Source organism: Triticum aestivum, chromosome 5D (assembly GCF_018294505.1).
Source record: "Triticum aestivum cultivar Chinese Spring chromosome 5D, IWGSC CS RefSeq v2.1, whole genome shotgun sequence".
Taxonomy (NCBI): Eukaryota; Viridiplantae; Streptophyta; class Magnoliopsida; order Poales; family Poaceae; genus Triticum; species Triticum aestivum.
In genome coordinates, this window is record NC_057808.1 from 157,911,159 (window position 1) to 157,935,036 (window position 23,878).

Consider the following 23,878-nt stretch of genomic DNA (forward strand, 5'->3'; position numbering starts at 1 on the left):
GCTCGATCAGACGACGGCAAAAGACTGATGATCATTCGGACACATGAGCCGGAAAAGTTATATTGCAAAAACCCCACTGTATACAAGCACCGTGTAATACGTGAGTATCCGGACAGTGGCTGTTACGTCTATGAGCAGGATACCAGCTTGTTGGGGCCTTTAGGATTTTTTAGTTGGAGGCGGGTAAACAGCCTTGGTTCACACTCTCTGTTTCTCGGACTCAATTATCCGATTAACCAGGAGATCACCGTTGGCAAGGACCTTGATGGCAGAGAGGCTCTGTTTGCTATGGAAAACTGTGTCTACACGGCGAGCCCTAGGAGTTCGGGAGCAAACTCCCCTGATTGTCAACGATACAGCCTGCAGCCAAAAGAAGGTGAGAATGACAAAGGCATCCGGATTAACTTTGATCCTTGGATGTCTCAATTACGACAGGCAGTGATGTGGTTCAAGCCTTCAGGTTGATAGGTAATTGGGCTGTTGCATCGAAAGGGTGGAGTACTGGTGTCTCCGGATCACTGGTCGCTGAAGCGGGGCTGCAAATTATGATGGTGTTGGATCATCTCTTCGAATGACTTTGTTGTCTTTGCTGCTGGTTCTGGATGGGTAGTTCTTTCTTTTGTTATGCATATTCCTTGTCATTTGGTCATCCTCGTCTATGTCACTCTTACTATGTAATAGTTGCTTCTGTTTAGAATGTCATTCTCGTCTGGATCACGAGAGTCTGAGCGCTGCAGATGGGTGCGTTTTGGTGGTGTAGCAAGACTTCTTATGAACTATCATGTCTTGCTGTTTATGTCAGTAGTAGTCACTAGTCAGTGTTTGAATGTTGTATATATCGTTGTTTCGAACTGTTTATTGTCTCGAACTACTGGTGGGCTAAATGAGGGCATCACCATTCTCCAGTGTTCAGAGTATATCTCCTTTTTTCAAGTTATATAATTTGAGTTCACTGTCTTTTCGATGATGTACACTTGTTCGGGCCAGTGAGGTGTCGTTGAATATGGGCCGAGAAGTAACGCAATGCCAAACAGGTCAATTATGACTCTCAGGCTGGGCTCTCAAAAGATCCTGAAAGAAAAGGCCGGGCTCTCCAAAAAAGAAAGAATAAGGACTCTTAGGCCGACATGTGGGCGCCACCGGTGTTTTCGTGCGCTTGCGCGCCGAGAGCATATTGGCGTGTGCTCGAAATTCATGCTACATTTTCATCCCCAGTCTCCCGCCCCTCCCCCACCTGTGGAATCTCGATTCCTACTCCAGTTCTCCCAAATCCCCCTCCTGTACTCCCTGTACTCAAGCGCACTATCATTCGCCGGTCAACGCGGATCTCTGAGCCGGAGATCCTGAGGTCCGTCCTGCCTTCGGTCGCTGCGTGCTGTCGCTCAATAGTGGCATGGCGGCGCTTGACGACCAGGTTGCCGGCAAAGTGCTGATGGTAACCATCAACGGCGACCGGCCTCCTGTCTTGCCGGACGACCTTGTCAAAGCTCTTGGCATTGTGCACGGCATCCAAATAAGTGACTTGCTCGTCGAAGTATGTCCGCCACGGGCTGATTTCTTCATCAGGTTCCGGACAACTTTCGACTGCAGTCGTGTGTTCGAATCTTGCCGATGTTTGTTCTGCGATGGCGCGCTGGTGAGCTTTGATCGGTGGCACCCAGGATGGGGCTTGGTGCCCTCTGAGCTTGAGCTTTTAACAAAGCTTACCTTGCATGGCATGCCTCGACGTGCTTGGAACAACGAGTCCATGAACGAGCTTATCAACGACCTTGGAGGTGAGCTCGTAAGTATGTTTGTTCCTCCAGACAGCTGGGCTCTGACGGTTATGGCATGGATGAAGAAGCCGTCCACCATACCGAAGGTGATTGGTGTTGACATACCGGTGCAGGAACCGGGGTTGTACTCTTCGTCGCCACCAAGGCCGCCGCGGACCACGTTAGGGATGTACCTGTATCGAGTGTTCTTGCATGTCGAAGAAGTGGTCAATCCATCAATCGAAGTCCTGCCGCCGCCGCTAGTGCCAGGGTCCGTTGACGACGTCCATTACAGGAGTCAACGTCAGACTTTCCCCGTGTTGCTCGGAACGATGGATGGCACAGGGCCTACTCCATCGCGCGGCGGAGGCCACTACTTCTTTGGGAGAAGAGGCAGGGTTGGCTGCCCGGATGTGCTCTAATTTGAGTTAACAACTGAATCTTGTCAGATACTAGTTAAATCCGAGCTATGGGTGTGAAGCACTGATATGCCAGTACATTTGATGGTGACTTGTTCTAAGTTTGTACCTGAACTTTTTTTAGAGGGACAATTCCATTTATCCCCCTAACTTGAGCCACCACCTCGCATTTGCCCCTAATTTTCAGGTATGCTCAAAAATACCCCTCTTCTGTCAAGTCACCTTACAGAAATGCCCTTCTGTGCCGTTATCGTCCAGTCAAAGGGGTTTGACCGTCTGGTGAATAGTAAATTCGCAAAAAATAGCAAAAAAATCTAAAAAATCTAAAATTTTGTGGGGTCGAAGATCCTCAAGGGAGCAAGGCGCGTGCAAATTTTGGCACAGTTTGGACATTCCAGCAGCTCGTGTCAAACGAAAAACTTTAAAATGTACGCTGTGAGCAGTAAATTCAAAAAAAATAGCAAGAAAATTCAAAAAAATATGAAATTCTTTGGCATCAAAGAGGCTGGGGTGCGCAAGGTGCGTGCAAATTTTTTTTTTGCGTTTCGACACTGTAGGAGCTCATGGAGAAAAAACAAAATTTGGCGCACAAAAAACTTTGAAAAATGGCACTATTTTGCTTTTTTTAGAGCACCTCGCATGTCATTTGATCACAAAAATTTGCAAGCGCCTTGCGCAGCAAAGCCTCTTTGATGCCAAAAAAACATATTTTTTAAAATTTTCTTGCTATTTTTTTTGAATTTACTGTTCACAGCGTGTAGATTTAAATTTTTTCCTTTCCCACGAGTTCTTGGAATGTCCAAACAATGCGAAAATTTGCACACACCTTGCGCCCTTAAGTATCTTCGATCCCACAAAATTTTAGATTTTTTTTAATTTTTTTGCTATTTTTTTCGAATTTACTGTTCCCCATGTTACTATTCACTAGACGGTCAAACCCCTTTGATCGGACGGCAAGGGCATTTCTGTAAGGTGAATTGACAGAAGAGGGGTATTTTTGAGCATACCTGAAAATTAGGGGCAAATGCCAGGTGGTGGCTCAAGTTAGGGGGATAAATGGAATTGTCCCTTTTTTAGAAAGGGTTGTACGTCAACTTAATGTGCTATCATAACTTATTGTGTTGTCTGTCCATTTTCTTTGCACAACATTCAAGATATTTCCCCGTCATTGATAAAGACGATGAACCGTTATGTACGAATTCGTTGGTTTCAACATAGCCCTTCCCGTAGCGATCCACTGCTTCCATCCTCATTGTGCCGCCTGCGTGAAATATTTGTATGCAAGTTCAGTGTCCTATGATGTTCTATATGATTGTGTCAACTATATAAGTTTTTACTGAGCATCAGCAATGCATATGGCTGAAAGATGTATTTACGAGCATCGACCGATGGCTCTCTCTCTCTCTCTATCTCTCTCTCTCTCTCTCTCACACACACACACGCACAGACACGCGCACACGCACAAGTGGGACCCGTTGAATTATTTATTTGCCCATGACAGCTTTTAATTAGGTTCCACTGTAATCTAACTTTTTTCTTAAGTTATTAATTGAGCTCAGTGACTTCAAAAAGTTGTACAGAAGCCTTGTTTGGGCCTTTCCGGCGTCGCTGAATGTGGGCTGAGTAACCATGTTAGGTTGTACTATACTACATAGGCCTTTTGTTCAACATCAGCAATGCAAGTGGGCCGACAGTTGTACACAATATCCGGGTCAACTTGTTATTCTCCGCCCCGCTGGGCTGCAAACTTTCCTAGGAGGTATGCATTAGGCTTAACAAGAAAATGGACTTTAATAAATAATAAATGGGATGTAATTATAATAACTGGACAATTACTATGCACCAAACACGTAATTAGTTAGAAAAATATATTTTTTTTGGAATTTGAAAATTTTAATTTCATTACTTGGTGCGCGCGCAATATTTCGTTGGATTTTAACGTAATACAACTTTATTTTGAAATTATATTTAACCTGACTAGAAATTTCGGATAAAAATATTTTGGATCCCATCAAAATGTGGGATTTTTTTTTGAATTCTGTTTTGAGCGGTTGTTTGAAATTATTAATCGTTGTCCTAGCTAGAAGTTGGGCTGTACTTTTAACAAACTGTAAATGGGCTGTAGTAAATTCCATTAGAATTAAAAAATGGGCTGTACATTCTTAAAAATTGCAAATGGGCTATATGTTCTCTGCCAAATCCGAGCTGTGGGCCTACTAAGTTGACGCGTACCAAGGGCTTTGTCAACTTAGTCAATATAAACGATTCTCGCTGCAGTGATCGTACGATGTCCATCCAACGGCCGTAGTGCTTCTTCAACCTCTGGTCTTCTTGCTCCAGCCGCCCAAAGCAGCGCCGGTCGTGTCGCGTGCTCCTGCCTCCCGTGGCCGGCTGTGATGCCGCGGAGGCCTCACCGCCCCGTACTACTCCCACCGCTGGCCAGGCCATCCCTCTACTCACCCACACCCCCTGTTATTCTATGGCGACGGCAGCCTCACACCACAGCCGAACCAGTGAACCCTCGTACTCCTCTCTACGCGGGCTTCCACTGCAGCATCTTCCACGGCTCCGCGTCGTCCCCTTCCTAGGCCTTGCTGTCGTCCAGACCACCGCCCTGTTGCTCTTGGCGCGGCGTGGTCAACGTGGTCAACGACCGACTTCCATCGGAAGAGTACTCTACGTGGAGAGGCTGACAGCTGGGTCCAGGCGGCCGCAAGGAAGTGCCTCCTTATTACGCGCAAAATAATTATTCCTCCACCTGACAGCAGGGACCCATCGGACGGGCCACCTTATTTTGCCAAAAAATGTTTCCCCCTGACTGCTTGGACCCATCGGACAGGCCAGCGTATTTCGCGAAAAAAAACGTTCCCCCCGCTGTCAGCTCGGACCCACCGGAAGTGCCTCCTTATTACGCACAAAAAAAATGAATACTCCCCCTGCTAGCTGGGACCAACCATGGTGGGAGGCTGACTTGTGGGCCTACTAAGTTGACTGGGACGGGGGCCTTTGTCAACTTTAGTCAATATGAATGATTCTAGCTCCAGTGACCGTACGATGTCCATCCAACGGCCGTAGTGCTTCTTCAACCTTTGGTCTTCTTGCTCCAGCCGCCCAAAGCAGCGCCGGTCGTGCCGGATGCTCCTGCCTACCGTGGCCGGCTGTGCTGCCACGGAGGCCTCACCGCCCCCTACTATTCCCACCGCTGGCCAGGCCCTGCGGCGACGGCAGCCTCACACCGCAGCCGAACCAGTGAACCCTCGTACTCCTCTCCGTGCGGGCTTCCACTGCCGCGTCTTCCCCGGCTCCCCGTCGTCCCCTTCCTAGGGCTCGCCGTCGTCCACCGCCCTGATGCTCTCGGCGCGGCATGGTCAACATGGTCAAGGAACAACTTCCATCGGACGTGGACTGTACGTGGAGAGGCTGACAGCTGGGTCCACGGCCGCAGCAAGGAAGTGCCTCCTTATTACGTGGAAAATAATAATTCCTCCACCTGACAGCGGGGACCCACCGGACGGGCCACCGTATTTCGCGAAAAAAACGTTTCCCCCTGACTGCGGGGACCCACCAGCTACATCTTCGCACGCAAGGAAGTGCGTCCGGGCAAAAAAAAGCGATTCGCCTCCCTGACTGCTGGGACCCACTAGCTACATCTTCGCACGCAAGGAAGTGCCTGACAGTCGAGACCCACCTGGTCGAAGCATACGTAGCATTGTCATTCTGGTCGCAAACGTGTACGTACATACTGGTCGATGTAGAGGCGCGCACGTGTCATAGTAGAGGCGCATACGTAGCATGTACACGTACGTACAGCGGCCAGTGTGCAAGAAAGAAAATACGGCCAAGTACGTACATATGGGCAGGGTCTCGAACGCCTACTCGCGCATACGTACGGCCAGGGCTCGTGTACATGGCTGGGTCGGAACGGAGAAACAGCGTCGTCGTCGTGTTCATGGGGAGCCAACCGGCTGGGTCAGAACGGAATGCGTCGTCGTGTTCATCGGGAGGGCTTGGACGGAACAGCCGATGGAAACGAGGCCTGGCATACCGCAGAACAGAGCAAACGGCCTTGTGTTCGACCGGCGTTTGAAATGGGATCCTGTTCATCGGGAGGGGTCTGGCATACCGCAAAACGGAGGAAACGGACCTCCTACGGTCGAAATGGGGGTCCTGTTGATCGGGAGGGGTGTGGCGTACTGCAAAACAGAGGAAACGGACTTGTGTTGGAGCGCTATGGTCGAAACGGGGGTCCTGTTCATCGGGAGGGGTGTGGCGTACCGCAAAACGGGACTCCACGGGACACTGTTCATCTCCACCGTCGACCCCCTCCAGCCTCCACGGGCTACTGTTCATCCACCGTCGACCTCCTCCAGCCTCCACCTGCGACTGTTCATCCATGGGCTCCTGTTCATCCAGCCTCCACCACGCGCAACTCCACCGGCTACTGTTCAACCAGCCCTCTCCACGGGCTCCTGTTCAACCACCCCTCCACGGGCTCCTGTTCATCCAGCCCTCCACTGTCTACTGTTCATTCTGCCCTCCACGGGGTGGTCCTGTTCATCCTGCCCTCCATGGGGTCCTGTTCATCCAGCCCCAACCGGCTCAATCAATCGGGGTCCTGTTCATCTAGAGGAAACACCACGGGGTCCTGTTCATCCACCCCCACAGGGAACTGTTCATCCAAACACCCCCAGCAACGCTCACTGTTCATCGAGAGGCAGCATCGATCGGCTTCAGTTAGCAGCAGTAGCGAAGGAAATCGCTCGGTCGGGTTCAGTTAATAGCCATCGATCGATCGCTCGGGTTCAGTAACGCGTAGCCTACAGTGCAATCACTCGGGTTCAGTTAGAGCCCAACGCCTCGCTCGGGTTCAGTTAGAGCCCAACGCCTCGCACCCACGTGCGTGCGTGTACGAGAGAAACGCGCATCGCTCGGCCCCGACCACCCACCGTAACCGGGAACACCCCGATATTTTCCTCGCCCTCCCTTCTACCACGGTTTTTTCTGTCATGGACGGCTGAAAGAATGTCATGCAGCTGTGTCTCCAGCCCGCCCAGGACGAAAAGCCCATTTTTTGTCATAGAAGTAGGACCCCACCACATCTATGATGATACCGGGTTTTGTCACAATTATCGTCATAGAAGTGTCATAAGTATGACAGAAAAAATTTCGTTCGGCCCAAAATGTCACGGATGTGTCTTTTTTTGTAGTGAGTACAACATCCCCGACGTTCATCCCGCCGCTGTGATCAGCGCGTTCCATCAAAATGTGCGCAAGCGCAAGATGCGTGAAGAGCTGGCGATGACCAAGGTTAAGGATGTGGACGAACTCTATGTTCTGGCCGACAGGTGCGCCTGGGCTGAAGAGGGAAGGAAGTACCCCGGCGAGGACGCCGGCCGGAAACTGACTCTACTGATGAAGACACCGCCGCCCCGACAAAGAAGGGCCGACGTCGCAATAGGAAACGCAAGGGCAAGGCCGTGCTTGCCGTTGAGGGGTCTGACGACACGGGCGCTGCCAAGAAGGTCAAGGTAGACGACCCCGGCAAGGGGATTGCCGAGTGCGTCGCCTGCCGCGCCTTAGCAGCTGCCGACAAGCCAGGGGGCTCCGGCAAGAAGTACTGCAAGATCCACTGCACCAAGGGCCATGACCTCCAGAACTACCGGCAAGTCGAGCTGCTTGCTGAAAAGCAAAAGGCCGAGTATGAGAGGCGGGACAAGGAGAAGGGCCAGGACCGTGCCGAGGGATCCGGCAAGAAGCGTGGCGACACCGCCGCCGCGACAAAGACAGCCAGCATGAGAGGCCCGCCTGGGGCCGTGACAAGAATCAAGAAGACGATGATCATGACGAGGACGAAGAGTCCGACGAGCAAGGATTCCAGAAGGCCACAGAGGCGATGTGCGTCGACGGTGGTGCCTCGCTGCATACTTCTCACAGCCAGCTCAAGCAGTGGGCGCGTGAGATTACAGCAGGGGAGCCGTCGTTCGATGCTCAGAAGCCGCTGAAATGGTCCAGCACGCCCCTCATCTTTGACACCGAGGACCACCCTGATCGCACAACTGCGGTCGGGTGTTTGCCGTTGTTGGTCTCCCTAACGATACGCAACCTCAAGGTGAACAAGATGTTGGTCGACGGCGGGGCCGGCCTGAACTTGATCTCGCCCGTTGTGATCAAAAGGCTACAAATCCCTGATAGAGACCTTGAGGAAACGGGCACATTTCAAGGGGTCAATCCGGGGAGGAGCCAACCGAAGGGGAAGGTCACGCTGCCCGTGACGTTTGGAGGGGAGTTGAACCACAGGACGGAGAGGATCGTTTTCGACGTGGCCGAGATCCCCTTGCCCTACAACGGGATCCTCGGCCGCCCAGCACTAGCCAAGTTCATGGCGGCGTCGCACTACGCCTACAACATGCTAAAGATGCACGGGCTGTTGACCATCATCTCCGTCCCCTCCGACAAGAAGGACGCACTGATTTGCGGCGACCAACTCTACCGGGAAGCAGTTGCAGCAGCTGCCGCCAAGGTACTTGCTCCTGCTGCTGAAGCCCCGGGGGGGGGGGAAGAAGAAGCCCGGCAAGACCTCTCGCACCCACTCTGGCAAGCGCACCTCCTCAGAGTGTTGTGCTACCGTCGAGGACGTGCCAAAGAGCTCTACCGGCAAGAGCAAGAGATCCAGAGCCGAGCCACCGCAGACCAAGAAGGTGTTCGTCAAGGAGGATTGCACGAGAGGGGCCTTCACCATAGGCTCCACCCTCGACAGCAAATAGGAAGGCGCGCTCGTCACCTTCCTGCGGGCGATTGTCGACGTGTTTGCGTGGCAAGCGTCCGACATCCCCGGTGTTCCCAAGGAGGTGATTGAGCACCACCTAGCTGTCTATCCTCATGCGCGGCCCGTCAAGCAGAAGGTCAGAAAGCAGGCTCTGGAGAGGCGGGAGTTCATCACAGAGGAGATCAAAAAGTTGGATGCAGCGGGTTTGGTGAGAGGAGTGTTCCATCCGACGTGGTTGGCCAATCCAGTAGTGGTGCGCAAGGCAAATGGGAAGTGGAGGTTGTGTATGTATTACACATATATCAATATAGCTTGTCCTAAGGACCCCTTCCCGTTGCGCATCGACCACATTGTTCACTCCATGGCCGGGTGTGATCTGCTGTCATTCCTCGACGCCTACTCGGGCTACCACCAAATCTTCATGACAAGAGAAGATGAAGAGAAGACAACATTCATCACCCCATGTGGTACGTATTGCTTTTTATGGATGCCTTTCGGGTTGAAGATTGCTGGCTCGACGTTTGCAAGAGCAGCCCAAATTTGTTTTGAACACCAGCTCCATAGAAATATGGAGGCATACATGGATGACATAGTGGTCAAAACCAAGGACGGGGCAACTCTTGTGCAAGATCTGGAAGAGACATTTGCCAACCTGCGCAAGATCAACCTTAAGCTGAACCCTAAGAAGTGTATCTTCGGCGTTCCGTCCGGCAAGCTTCTCGGATTCTTTGTGTCGCAGCGCGGGATCAAGGCAAACCCAGACAAGATCAAGGCTATTGAACAGATTGAGGCTCCCAAGCGGATCAAGGATGTGCGTCGGCTCACCGACTGCGTTGCCGCCATGAGCCGATTCATCTCCAAGTCCGCCGAGCGCGCCCTTCCTTTCTTCAAAATCTTGAAGAAGGTAGGCCCGATGGAGTGGACCCCAGAAGCCGAGGCGGCGTTGCAGGATCTAAAGAAATACCTTTCCTCCATGCCGATACTGGTTGCGCCTAAACCACAAGAACCGTTGCTGCTGTATCTAGGGGCAATGAACCAAGTGGTCAGCGCCGCACTGGTGGCACAGAGGGAGGTCGACGAGGAGGCAGCGGCAACGGCAGAACCAGTGGACGGCGAGCCAAAGATTCCCCTGGCAGGGCCTGGTGCTGGCAAGGCAAGGCAAGGCCCCCGGCAGAGACGGGCCTTGGAGTTGTCAAGTTTTGGTTTGAAGTTTGAAAGTACCTCGACAATCCAGAGCAGAGTCTTGGCGGAGTTCATTGCAGAATGGACCTCAACGCCCGACGAAGAAATCCAGGAGACCGCCCTCCCCGGCAAGGAAGCAAACCGCGACTGGATCATGTACTTTGACGGGGCTTTCTCGCTGCAAGGCGCCGGTGCCGGTGTGCTGCTTGTCGCACCCACCGGAGAGCACCTCAAGTACGTGATCCAGATGCACTTTCCTAGGGAGATGTCCACAAACAACACTGCTGAGTACGAGGGGCTGCTTGCCGGTCTCAGGATCGCGGCAGGCCTCGGGGTGAAGAAGCTCATTCTCAGGGGTGATTCGCAGCTTGTCGTCAGACAAGTCAACAAGGATTACCAGAGCCCATTGATGGAGGCCTCCGTAGATGAAGTGAGGGAGCTGAAGGAGTGCTTCAACGGTATCCAAGCGGAGCACGTTCCCCGAGCGGAGAACGACGTCGCCGATTACCTGCCGAAGCGGGCCGCATTCAAGCTAGCTGTGGAACCAGGTACCTTTTTGCTCCGGTTAACTCAGCCATCCGTCGAACCGTCAATGGGGCAGAACAAGCAAAGGAAATCAGGTCCCGGCAAGTACTTTCCCGCCGAGCCCCCTGGGGATGCCGGCAAGGATGCTGCCATGGACGCTGAGCCTGCCAAAGAGCACCTAGCTCCGGCAGGGCGTCAAGCCCTGGCCGTGGAGACAGCCGCTCCCACGGCGGAAGAGATGCCTTTGGTCCTTGTCGTCGAGCCCCAGGCTCTGGCATGGGCGCAACGTACCGTCCGATTCCTCCAGACAGGGGAGCTTCCTGAGGAGCAAGAAGAAGCGGAAAAAGTAGCCCGTCGGTCTACCCTATACCAGTTCGTCGATGACGTCCTGTATAGGAGAAGGCCGAATGGTGTGAAATTGAAGTGAATCCCCCGGGAGGAAGGTCTGTAGCTGTTGGCAGAGATACATGGAGGCATATGTGGCTCCCACATAGAGTCGAGGGCCCTTGCCGGCAAGGCGTTCCGGCAAGGTTTCTTCTGGCCCACCGCCCTCCAGGATGCAACGACACTAGTAACCAAGTGTGAAGCGTGTCAGTTCCATTCAAAGAAGCTTCATCAACCAGCTCAAGCCCTTCAAACAATCCCTCTCTCCTGGCCATTCTCGGTCTGGGGGCTCGATATACTGGGCCCCTTCCCCCATGCTGACGGGGGCTTTGAGTACTTGTACGTTGCAATCGACAAGTTCACCAAGTGGTTGGAAGTGGAAGCAGTGAGAAAGGTGACAGCACAGTTAGCCGTCAAGTTCTTCAAGGGACTGGTCTGCCGCTTCGGTGTGCCAAGCAGAATTATCAACGACAACGACACGCAGTTCATAAGCCACACCTTCATGCAGTACGTTCAAAACCTCGGCAGCAAGGTCTGTTTTGCTTCCGTGGCACACCCTCGGAAAAAACGGCCAAGAGGAGAGGGCGAATTCTGAAGTGTTGTGAGGCCTGAGAACGAAGACCTTCGACAGGCTGCACAAGAGCGGAAGGCGCTGGATTGATGAATTGCCGGTGGTTCTTTGGTCGATCAGGACGACGCCAAATCGAGCCACCGGTCAAACACCCTTTGCCCTAGTATATGGGGCAGAGGCAGTTCTCCCCACGGAACTCATATACGGGTCACCTCGAGTGCTCGCTTATGATGAGCTTGAGCAAGAGCAGTTGCGGCAACATGACGCAACGCTTCTTGAGGAAGATCGTCTTCGGGCGGCTGTGAGACCAGCACGCTACCAGCAAGCCTTGCGCCGCTACCATAGCCGCAAGGTTCATGCCCGAAGCTTTGAGCAAGGCGACCTTGTTCTTTGGCGCGTTCAGTCGGCCAAGAATTCCAACAAGTTGACACCGAAGTGGGAAGGCCCTTATCGGGTAATACGAGTCACCAGGCCTGCGCAGTCCGCCTAGAGACCGAAGATGCTGTTCCAGTGAGCAACTCGTGGAACATCAAGCATCTTCGCAAGTTTTACCCATAAGGCGCGGCTTGACGGGCCCCCCGACAAGCCACCTTTTGTACAAGCCTTTCCGGCAAGGCATGTCACCCTTTGTACAAAGCCAGGCGTAGACCCTGAGCACAGATAAATGAAGCGCTGGCACCCTAAGTTATAGCATGCATGCTAGGTCGAGTCTCTTCCTTGGTTAGAGTTGATAGTGCTTAGCGGTGACTAACCCCTAGCCTAGAGGTCGAGTGCGCGTCTCTCTGTTCTTTTCTGTCCTCCTTTGGTTCGCAGGGCACATGGGCACTTCTGCTGAGCTACTTGGAAGAAAGGGAACGGACCGGCGTCCCGACCCCGGCAAACCAGAGTTGCCGGGGGCTGCAAGTACAAGGATCCAACCGCGGCAAGACAAGGTTGCTGGGGGCTGCAGATCCAGATAAGTCTTTCATCCTCTTGTCATGCATTTCGAACTGGGGCATGTGAAACCTCATTTTATCTCCGGGCTACCGTGCTCCCCTTTTTCCTATACCTAAGGATTATCTCCTGGGTCCGGATTTGGTTGTAGCCGCGTCGGTAAGGAGATAGAAGGAGGAGCCTAAGCCCACTTCATCCCTGCCTCCGCCAAGAGCGCGAGAATGGTCGAGCGAAGTGAGGGGGACGGCAAGGCCTGTTGCCGGGAGAAAAACATTTATCTTGAAAAGTAACAAGGATTCGCTCCTTCTCGTGGGGTCTACCCGTGAACGAAAAACCCCGCAAACATCCCTTTTTCATTAAAAACATCCCATACATGTACAGTTCATACGGAATGAAAAACATGAGCAAGGGGATTACAAGTTCTAAATTTAACAAAGGCCCGAAGGCTTACATATTGAAAAAGGGATGAGATGCCCGTAAGGGCAAAAGGGGCGCCTAGGCGAGCTACGAGCAGCAGAAAGCACCAAGAGAACACCTCGGTGGCCGCCCAAGGGTGGGCCGGTGATGATGGTGCCGGTGTTGGGGAACGTAGTAATTTCAAAAAAATTCCTACGCACACGCAAGATCATGGTGATGCATAGAAACGAGAGGGGAGAGTGTTGTCCACGTACCCTCGTAGACCGACAGCGGAACCGTTATCACAACGCGGTTGATGTAGTCGTACGTCTTCACGATCCGACCGATCAAGTACCGAACGTACGGCACCTCCAAGTTCTACACACGTTCAGCTCGATGATGTCCCTCGAACTCTGATCCAGCCGAGTGTTGAGGGAGAGTTTCGTCAGCACGACGGCGTGGTGACGATGATGATGTTCCACCGACGCAGGGCTTCGCCTAAGCTCCGCGACGGTATTATCGAGGTGTAATCTGGTGGAGGGGGGCACCGCACACGGCTAAAATATCGTATATCAAAGTGTGTTCTTAGGTGCCCCCCTGCCCCCGTATATAAAGGAGCAAGGGGGAGGCCGGCTGCCATAGGCGCGCAAGGAGAGAGGGGGAGTCCTCCTCCTAGTAGGAGTAGGACTCCCCTTTCCTAGTCCTACTAGGAAAGAAGGGGGGGAAGGAAAGAGAGGGAGAGGGAGAGGGAAAGGGGGCTGCGCCCCCCTCTCCTAGTCCAACTAGGACTCCCCTTGGGAGGGGGCGCGCCACCTCCTGGCTGCTGCCCTCTCTCTCCCCTCAAGGCCCACTAAGGCCCAATACTTCCCCGGGGGTTTCCGGTAACCCTCCGGCACTCCGGTTTAATCCGAATCTTCTCTGGAACACTTCTGGTGTCCGAATATAGTCGTCCAATATATCAATCTTTACGTCTCGACCATTGCGAGACTCCTCGTCATGTCCGTGATCACATCCGGGACTCCGAACAACCTTCGGTACATCAAATCACATAAACTCATAATATAACTGTCATCGTAACTTTAAGCGTGCGAACCCTTTGGGTTCGAGAACTATGTAGACATGACCGAGACACCTCTCCGGTCAATAACCAATAGCGGGACCTGGATGCCCATATTGGCTCCCACATATTATACGAAGATCTTTATCGGTCAGACCACATAACAACATACGCTGTTCCTTTGTCATCGGTATGTTACTTGCCCGAGATTCGATCGTCGGTATCTCGATACCTAGTTCAATCTCGTTACCGGCAAGTCTCTTTACTCGTTCCGTAATACATCATCCCGCAACTAACTCATTAGTCACAATGCTTTCAAGGCTTATAGTGATGTGCATTACCGAGTGGGCCCAGAGATACCTCTCCGACAATCGGAGTGACAAATCCTAATCTCGAAATACGCCAACCCAACAAGTACCTTTGGAGACACCTGTAGAGCACCTTTATAATCACCCAGTTACGTTGTGACGTTTGGTAGCACACAAAGTGTTCTTCCGGTAAACGGGAGTTGCATAATCTCATAGTCATAGGAACATGTATAAGTCATGAAGAAAGCAATAGCAACATACTAAACGATCGGGTGCTAAGCTAACGTAATGGGTCATGTCAATCACGTCATTCTCCTAAGGAGGTGATCCCGTTAATCAAATGACAACTCATGTCTATGGCTAGGAAACATAACCATCTTTGATTAACGAGCTAGTCAAGTAGAGGCATACTAGTGACACTCTGTTTGTCTATGTATTCACACATGTATTATGTTTCCGGTTAATACAATTCTAGCATGAATAATAAATATTTATCATGATATAAGGAAATATATAATACTTTATTATTTCCTCTAGGGCATATTTCCTTCAGTCTCCCACTTGCACTAGAGTCAATAATCTAGATTACATAGTAATGATTCTTACACCCATGGAGTCTTGGTGCTTATCATGTTTTGCTCGTGGAAGAGGCTTAGTCAACGGGTTTGCTACATTCAGATCCGTATATATCTTGCAAATTTCTATGTCTCCCACCTGGACTAAATCCCGGATGGAATTGAAGCGTCTTCTGATGTGCTTGGTTCTCTTGTGAAATCTGGATTCCTTTGCTAAGGCAATTGCACAAGTATTATCACAAAAGATTTTCATTGGTCCCGATGTACTAGGTATGACACCTAGATCGGATATGAACTCCTTCATCCAGACTCCTTCATTCGCTGCTTCCGAAGCAGCTATGTATTCCGCTTCACACGTAGATCCCGCCATGACACTTTGCTTGGAACTGCACCAACTGACAGCTCCACCATTCAATGTAAATACATATCCGGTTTGCGATTTCGAATCGTCCGGATCAGTGTCAAAGCTTGCATCAACGTAACCCCTTACGATGAGCTCTTTGTCACCTCCATAAACGAGAAACATATCCTTAGTCCTTTTCAGGTATTTCAGGATGTTCTTGACCGCTGTCCAGTGATCCACTCCTGGATTACTTTGGTACCTCCCTGCTAAACTTACAGCAAGGGACACATCAGGTCTGGTACACAGCATTGCATACATGATAGAGCCTATGGCTGAAGCATAGGGAACATCTTTCATTTTCTCTCTATCTTCTGTAGTGGTCGGGCATCGAGTCTTACTCAATCTCACACCTTGTAGTACAGGCAAGAACCCTTTCTTTGCTTGATCCATTTTGAACTTCTTCAAAACATTGTCAAGGTATGTGCTTTGTGAAAGTCCAATTAAGCGTCTTGATCTATCTCTATAGATCTTAATGCCTAATAAATATGCAGCTTCACCGAGGTCTTTCATTGAAAAACTCTTATTCAAGTATCGCTTTATGCTATCCAGAAATTATATATCATTTCCAATCAGTAACATGTCATCCACATATAATATCAGAAATGCTATCGAGCTCCCACTCACTTTCTTGTAAATACAGGCTTCTCCAAAAGTCTGTATAAAACCAAATGCTTTGATCACACTATCAAAGCGTTTATTCCAACTCCGAGAGGCTTGCACTAGTCCATAAATGGATCGCTGGAGCTTGCACACTTTGTTAGCTCCCTTTGGATCGACAAAACCTTCCGGTTGCATCATATACAACTCTTCTTCCAGAAATCCATTCAGGAATGCAGTTTTGACATCCATTTGCCAAATTTCATAATCATAAAATGCGGCAACTGCTAACATGATTCGGACAGACTTAAGCATCGCTACGGGTGAGAAGGTCTCATCGTAGTCAATCCCTTGAACTTGTCGAAAACCTTTTGCAACAAGTCGAGCTTTATAGACAGTAACATTACCATCAGCGTCAGTCTTCTTCTTGAAGATCCATTTATTTTCAATGGCTTGCCGACCATCGGGCAAGTCAACCAAAGTCCATACTTTGTTCTCATACATGGATCCCATCTCGGATTTCATGGCTTCAAGCCATTTTGCGGAATCTGGGCTCACCATCGCTTCTTCATAGTTCGTAGGTTCGTCATGGTCTAGTAACATGACCTCCAGAACAGGATTACCGTACCACTCTGGTGCGGATCTTGATCTAGTTGACCTACGAAGTTCAGTAATGACTTGATCTGAAGTTTCATGATCATTATCATTAACTTCCTCACTAATTGGTGTAGGTGTCGCAGAAACTGATTTCTGCGATGATCTACTTTCCAATAAGGGAGCAGGTACAGTTACCTCATCAAGTTCTACTTTCCTCCCACTCACATCTTTCGAGAGAAACTCCTTCTCTAGAAAGGATCCATTCTTAGCAACGAATATCTTGCCTTCGGATCTGTGATAGAAGGTGTACCCAATAGTCTCCTTTGGGTATCCTATGAAGACACATTTCTCCGATTTGGGTTCGAGCTTATCAGGTTGAAGTTTCTTCACATAAGCATCGCAACGCCAAACTTTAAGATACGACAACTTTGGTTTCTTGCCAAACAATAGTTCAAAAGGCGTCGTCTCAACGGATTTCGATGGTGTCCTATTTAGAGTGAATGCAGCCGTCACTAAAGCATAACCCCAAAACGATAGCGGTAAATCAGTAAGAGACATCATAGTTCGCACCATATCTAATAATGTACGATTACGACGTTCGGACACACCATTATGCTGTGGTGTTCCGGGTGGCGTGAGTTGCGAAACTATTCCGCATTGTTTCAAATGTAGACCAAACTCGTAACTCAAATATTCTCCTCCACGATTAGATCGTAGGAATTTTATTTTCTTGTTACGATGATTTTCAACTTCACTTTGAAATTCTTTGAACTTTTCAAATGTTTCAGACTTATGTTTCATTAAGTAGATATACCCATATCTGCTCAAATCATCTGTGAAGGTGAGAAAATAACGATATCCGCCACGAGCCTCGATATTCATCGGACCACATACATCGGTATGTATGATTTCCAACAAATCTATTGCTCTCTCCATAGTTCCGGAGAACGGTGTTTTGGTCATCTTGCCCATAAGGCACGGTTCACAAGTACCAAGTGATTCAAAATCAAGTGATTCCAAAATTCCATCAGTATGGAGTTTCTTCATGCGCTTTACACCGATATGACCCAAACGGCAGTGCCACAAATAAGTTGCACTGTCATTATTAACTCTGCATCTTTTGGCTTCAACATTATGAATATGTGTATCACTACTATTGAGATTCATTAAAAATAGACCACTCTTCAAGGGTGCATGACCATAAAAGATATTATTCATATAAATAGAACAACCATTATTCTCTGATTTAAATGAATAACCGTCTCGCATTAAACAAGATCCAGATATAATGTTCATGCTCAACGCTGGCACCAAATAACAATTATTTAGGTCTAAAACTAATCCCGAAGGTAGATGTAGAGGTAGCGTGCCGACGGCGATCACATCGACTTTGGAACCATTTCCCACGCGCATCGTCACCTCGTCCTTAGCAAAACTTCGCTTAATCCGTAGCCCCTGTTTCGAGTTGCAAATATTAGCAACAGAACCAGTATCAAATACCCAGGTGCTACTGTGAGTATTAGTAAGGTACACATCAATAACATGTATATCACATATACCTTTGTTAACCTTGCCATCCTTCTTATCCGCCAAATACTTGGGGCAGTTCCGCTTCCAGTGGCCAGTCTGCTTACAGTAGAAGCACTCAGTTTCAGGCTTAGGTCCAGACTTGGATTTCTTCTCCTAAACAGCAACTTGCTTGCTGTTCTTCTTGAAGTTCCCTTTCTTCTTCCCTTTGCCCTTTTTCTTGAAACTAGTGGTTTTACTGACCATCAACACTTGATGCTCCTTTTTTATTTCTACCTCCGCTGCCTTTAGCATTGCGAAGAGCTCGGGAATCGTCTTATCCATCCCTTGCATGTTATAGTTCATCACGAAGCTCTTGTAGCTTGGTGGCAGTGATTGAAGAATTCTGTCAATGACGCAATCATCCGGAAGTTGAACTCCCAGTTGAATCAAGTTATTATTATACCCAGACATTCTGAGTATATGCTCACTGACAGAACTATTCTCTTCCATCTTGCAGCTATAGAACTTATTGGAGACTTCATATCTCTCAATCCGGGCATTTGCTTGAAATATTAACTTCAACTCCTGGAACATCTCATATGCTCCATGACATTCAAAACGCCGTTGAAGTCCCGGTTCTAAGCCGTAAAGCATGGCACACTGAACTATTGAGTAGTCATCAGCTTTGCTTTGCCAGACGTTCATAACTTCTGGCGTAGCTCTTGCAGGAGGCCTGGCACCTAGCGGTGCTTCCAGGACGTAATTCTTCTGTGCAGCAATGAGGATAATCCTCAAGTTACGGACCCAGTCCGTGTAATTGCTACCATCATCTTTCAACTTAGCTTTCTCAAGGAACGCATTAAAATTCAACGGAAGAACAGCACGGGCCATTTATCTACAACATAGACAAGCAAGATACTATCAGGTACTAAGTTCATGATAAATTTAAGTTCAATTAATCATATTACTTAAGAACTCCCACTTAGATAGATATCCCTCTAATCATCTAAGTGATTACGTGATCCAAATCAACTAAACCATGTCCGATCATCACGTGAGATTGAGTAGTTTCAATGGTGAACATCAATATGTTGATCATATCTACTATATGATTCACGCTCGACCTTTCGGTCTCTGTGTTCCAAGGCCATATCTGAACATATGCTAGGCTCGTCAAGTTTAACCTGAGTATTCCGCGTGTGCAACTGTTTTGCACCCATTGTATTTGAACGTAGAGCTTATCACACCCGATCATCACGTGGTGTCTCAGGACGAAGAACTTTCGCAACGGTGCATACTCAGGGAGAACACTTTTATCTTTAAATTTTAGTGAGTGATCATCTTATAATGCTACCGTCAATCAAAGCAAGATAAGATGCATAAAGGATTAACATCACATGCAATCAATATAAGTTATATGATATGGCCATCATCATCTTGTACTTGTGATCTCCATCCCCGAAGGACCGTGCTCGTGATCTCCATCTCCGAAGCACCGTCATGATCACCATCGTCACCGGCACGACACCTTGATCTCCATCGTAGTATCGTTGTCGTCTCGCCAACTTATTGCTTTTACGACTATCGCTACCGCTTAGTGATAAAGTAAAACTATTACATGGCGATTGCATCTCATACAATAAAGCGACAACTATATGGCTCCTGCCAGTTGCCGATAACTCGGTTACAAAACAAGATCATCTCATACAACACATTATATCACATCATGTCTTGACCATATCACATCACAACATGCCCTGCAAAAACAAGTTAGACGTCCTCTACTTTGTTGTTGCATGTTTTACGTGGCTGCTACGGGCTTAGCAAGAACCGTTCTTACCTACGCATCAAAACCACAACAATAGTTTGTCAAGTTGGTGCTGTTTTAACCTTCGCAAGGACCGGGCGTAGCCACACTCGGTTCAACTAAAGTGAGAGAGACAGACACCCGCCAGTTACCTTTAAGCAACGACTGCTCCGAACGGTGAAACCAGTCTCGCGGAAGCGTACGCGTAATGTCGGTCCGGGCCGCTTCATCTCACAATACCGCTGAACCAAAGTATGACATGCTGGTAAGCAGTATGACTTATATCGCCCACAACTCACTTGTGTTCTACTCGTGCATAGCATCAACGCATAAAACCAGGCTCGGATGCCACTGTTGGGGAACGTAGTAATTTCAAAAAATCTCCTACGCACACACAAGATCATGGTGATGCATAGCAGCAAGAGGGGAGAGTGTTGTCCACGTACCCTCGTAGACCGACAGCGGAAGCGTTATCACAACGCGGTTGATGTAGTCGTACGTCTTCATGATCCGACCGATCAAGTACCGAACGTACGACACCTCCAAGTTCTACACACGTTCAGCTCGATGACGTCCCTCGAACTCCGATCCAGCCGAGTGTTGAGGGAGAGTTTCGTCAGCACGACGGCGTGGTGATGATGATGATGTTCCACCGACGCAGGGCTTCGTCTAAGCTCCGCGAGGGTATTATCGAGGTGTAATCTGGTGGAGGGGGGCACCGCACACGGCTAAAATATCGTATATCAAAGTGTGTTCTTAGGTGCCCCCCTACCCCCGTATATAAAGGAGCAAGGGGGAGGCCGGCTGCCCTAGGCGCGCCAAGGAGAGAGGGGGAGTCCTCCTCCTAGTAGGAGTAGGACTCCCCTTTCCTAGTCCCACTAGGAAAGAAGGGGGGGGAAGGAAAAGAGAGGGAGAGGGGGAGGGAAAGGGGGCTGCGCCCCCCTCTCCTAGTCCAACTAGGACTCCCCTTGGGAGGGGGAGCGCCACCTCCTGGCTGCTGCCCTCTCTCTCCCCTCAAGGCCCACCAAGGCGCAATACTTCCCCGGGGGGTTCCGGTAACCCTCCGGCACTCCAGTTTAATCCGAAACTTCTCCGGAACACTTCCGGTGTCCGAATATAGTCGTCCAATATATCAATCTTTACGTCTCGACCATTTCGAGACTCCTCGTCATGTCCGTGATCACATCCGGGACTCCGAACAACCTTCGGTACATCAAATCACATAAACTCATAATATAACTGTCATCGTAACTTTAAGCGTGCGGACCCTTGGGGTTCGAGAACTATGTAGACATGACCGAGACACCTCTCCGGTCAATAACCAATAGCGGGACCTGGATGCCCATATTGGCTCCCACATATTCTACGAAGATCTTTATCGGTCAGACCACATAACAACATACGTTGTTCCCTTTGTCATCGGTATGTTACTTGCCCGAGATTCGATCGTCGGTATCTCGATACCTACGTTCAATCTCGTTACCGGCAAGTCTCTTTACTCGTTCCGTAATACATCATCCCGCAACTAACTCATTAGTCACAATGCTTGCAAGGCTTATAGTGATGTGCATTACCGAGTGGGCCCAGAGATACCTCTCCGACAATCGGAGTGACAAATCCTAATCTCGAAATACGCCAACCTAACAAGTACCTTTGGAGACACCTGTAGAGCACCTTTATAATCACCCAGTTACGTTGTGACGTTTGGTAGCACACAAAGTGTTCTTCTGGTAAACGGGAGTTGCATAATCTCATAGTCATATGAACATGTATAAGTCATGAAGAAAGCAATAGCAACATGCTAAATGATCGGGTGCTAAGCTAACGTAATGGGTCATGTCAATCACGTCATTCTCCTAATGAGGTGATCCCGTTAATCAAATGACAACTCATGTCTATGGCTAGGAAACATAACCATCTTTGATTAACGAGCTAGTCAAGTAGACGCATACTAGTGACACTCTGTTTGTCTATGTATTCACACATGGATTATGTTTCTGGTTAATACAATTCTAGCATGAATAATAAACATTTATCATGATATAAGGAAATATATAATACTTTATTATTGCCTCTAGGACATATTTCCTTCAGCCGGGAAAGGAGCTGGAAGACGAGGCGGCAGGTCGCCGGACACGCGACGAAGGCGTCGGTGTCCGCGTACTCCGAGTTGATGGCCTTGCCGCCTGCCCTCTTCCTCTTCTGCAGCCTGCCGACGCCAGCCACCCAAGGAGACGGCCCCGAGAAGTTCAAGTAGCTGGCCCCTCCCCTGGCAAAACTCCACCGGAGGAGCGGCCAGGTGCAGATGCTGCTACTGCCGCACCCGCCCAGGCGCGGGGCATCCGACACCTAGTCGGACTCGTCCCCGTCATCTGCCCCGCTCTCCTCCTCGTCAGTTTCGCTCGAGGAAGAGCTTCCATCGTCGGAGTCTCCGTCGGAGGAGCTCTCCATGCAGCACTTAAGGCGAGTTCCAAAATCCCCGAAGAACTTGACGGAGAGCAACCCGTCCTCCATTAATTTGAAGTAGAGGATGAGCCCCGCCGTCAGGCTATGGATGCGAGCGAACGTCTTCCATCCACGATGTAGGTACATGACCCGAGGAGCCGAGAAGTCGACGTCGACCCGCGTGCCCCCATTCCCGCAGCCCCTCATGTGCAATTTGAGGGTCTGGGGCGGGTCATGCTCCATCTCCCGAGCAAACGGGGCGGGAAGACGAAGACAGCGACGCGGTGGCCGGCGCAGCCTGATGAAGAACTCGCAGGGTCGGTCCCCGACATGGCCCTCCATCGGGAAAGGCATCATTAGCGGAGGCAAGGCCGGCGCGCTGCCCCGTCCTTCTCTTCCCCGGGCACCACGACCTCTGCCACGACCTCGCCCACAGCCTCCCCTCCTCCCCCTTCCCCTCACGGCTGGCTCCACCAAGGCGGGCTCAAGAGGAGGTGGGACGCGCTGTCGAGCGGCGACCCTCGCCGCCACCGTCGAGGGACCGGGTTCCCTTTCTCCATGGTGGATGAGAGGAAGAAGCAGAAGCGGAAGGAGGTAGAAGATAGAAGAATGCGGGATGCCATCTCCCCTTTCCTCTCCTTATAAAGGGGCGGGGTCGGGGCTCAGCCGCCCCGCTTGGCCAATCCAGCCACCAGAGGTGCAGGGAATCGGGACCGACCCGTTGCCCCAACCAGCGACGGCCCGGTTTCCCGTCTCCACCGCTTGACATGCCAAGCGCATGGAGGATGCGTGGCGAACGTGCAGAACCAAGGGGACGGGTGAAGCGACCTCTCCCCACCCCGTGATCATGGGGTGTGGACGCCTTGAAGACCGCGACCCGGCCCCATTCAGTAAATGAGCCGCGCCTCCACGCCTCTCTCTTTTTACGTGGAAGGCGCGAGCCGCCTCTTTACCATGATGTGACGCATGCCTGCGGAAACCGCCCCACGCATGCCGCCCACGTCACGCACACCCCTCCACATCGCGCATTCAACGCGGGTCATGTGAAGCGCAGCGCGCGAAAAGTTTTACCGCGGTAAAAACCGCCCCGCCTGCCCGCGCACCGTTTTGGGCCTGGCCCAACAACATGTTGCACTTATGTGTGGCCCAGGACTGGGGGCTCCTGTCAGTGTACAAAAGAAGGGGCGCATCTTTGTACCCCTTACCTGTGCACAAACAGTGGGTGCCGCGCCCACGGCCGCACCAAGCAGAACAGGGGAGGTGAACCGAGGTGAAACCGAAGCCCAAGACAATCAAGACAACGCCAAGGCCAAGAACACAAAGAAGCAGAGAGGCGAAGCAGGTTCCCCCGGTAAAATCCTTGCCGGGGGCAGCCTCAGCGGCCCCGGCAAGACCCTTGCCGGGGCAGCTCGCCCACACCAGCAGAGTGAGCCACCCTCAAGCCCACGGGTTCCAACTCGACCAACCACGTTGGAACTAGGGCTTGGGAGGCACCTCCATGGTGGCATGCAGATCTTTGTGAAGACAAGGAGAACTCAAGATCAGATGAGGATTGGAAGACAATGGTCCTCGGCAAGATCCTTGCCAAGGAGAGCCACAAGACACCCGGCAAGATCTTTGCGGGGGACGACAGCGTGCATGGCAAGACCC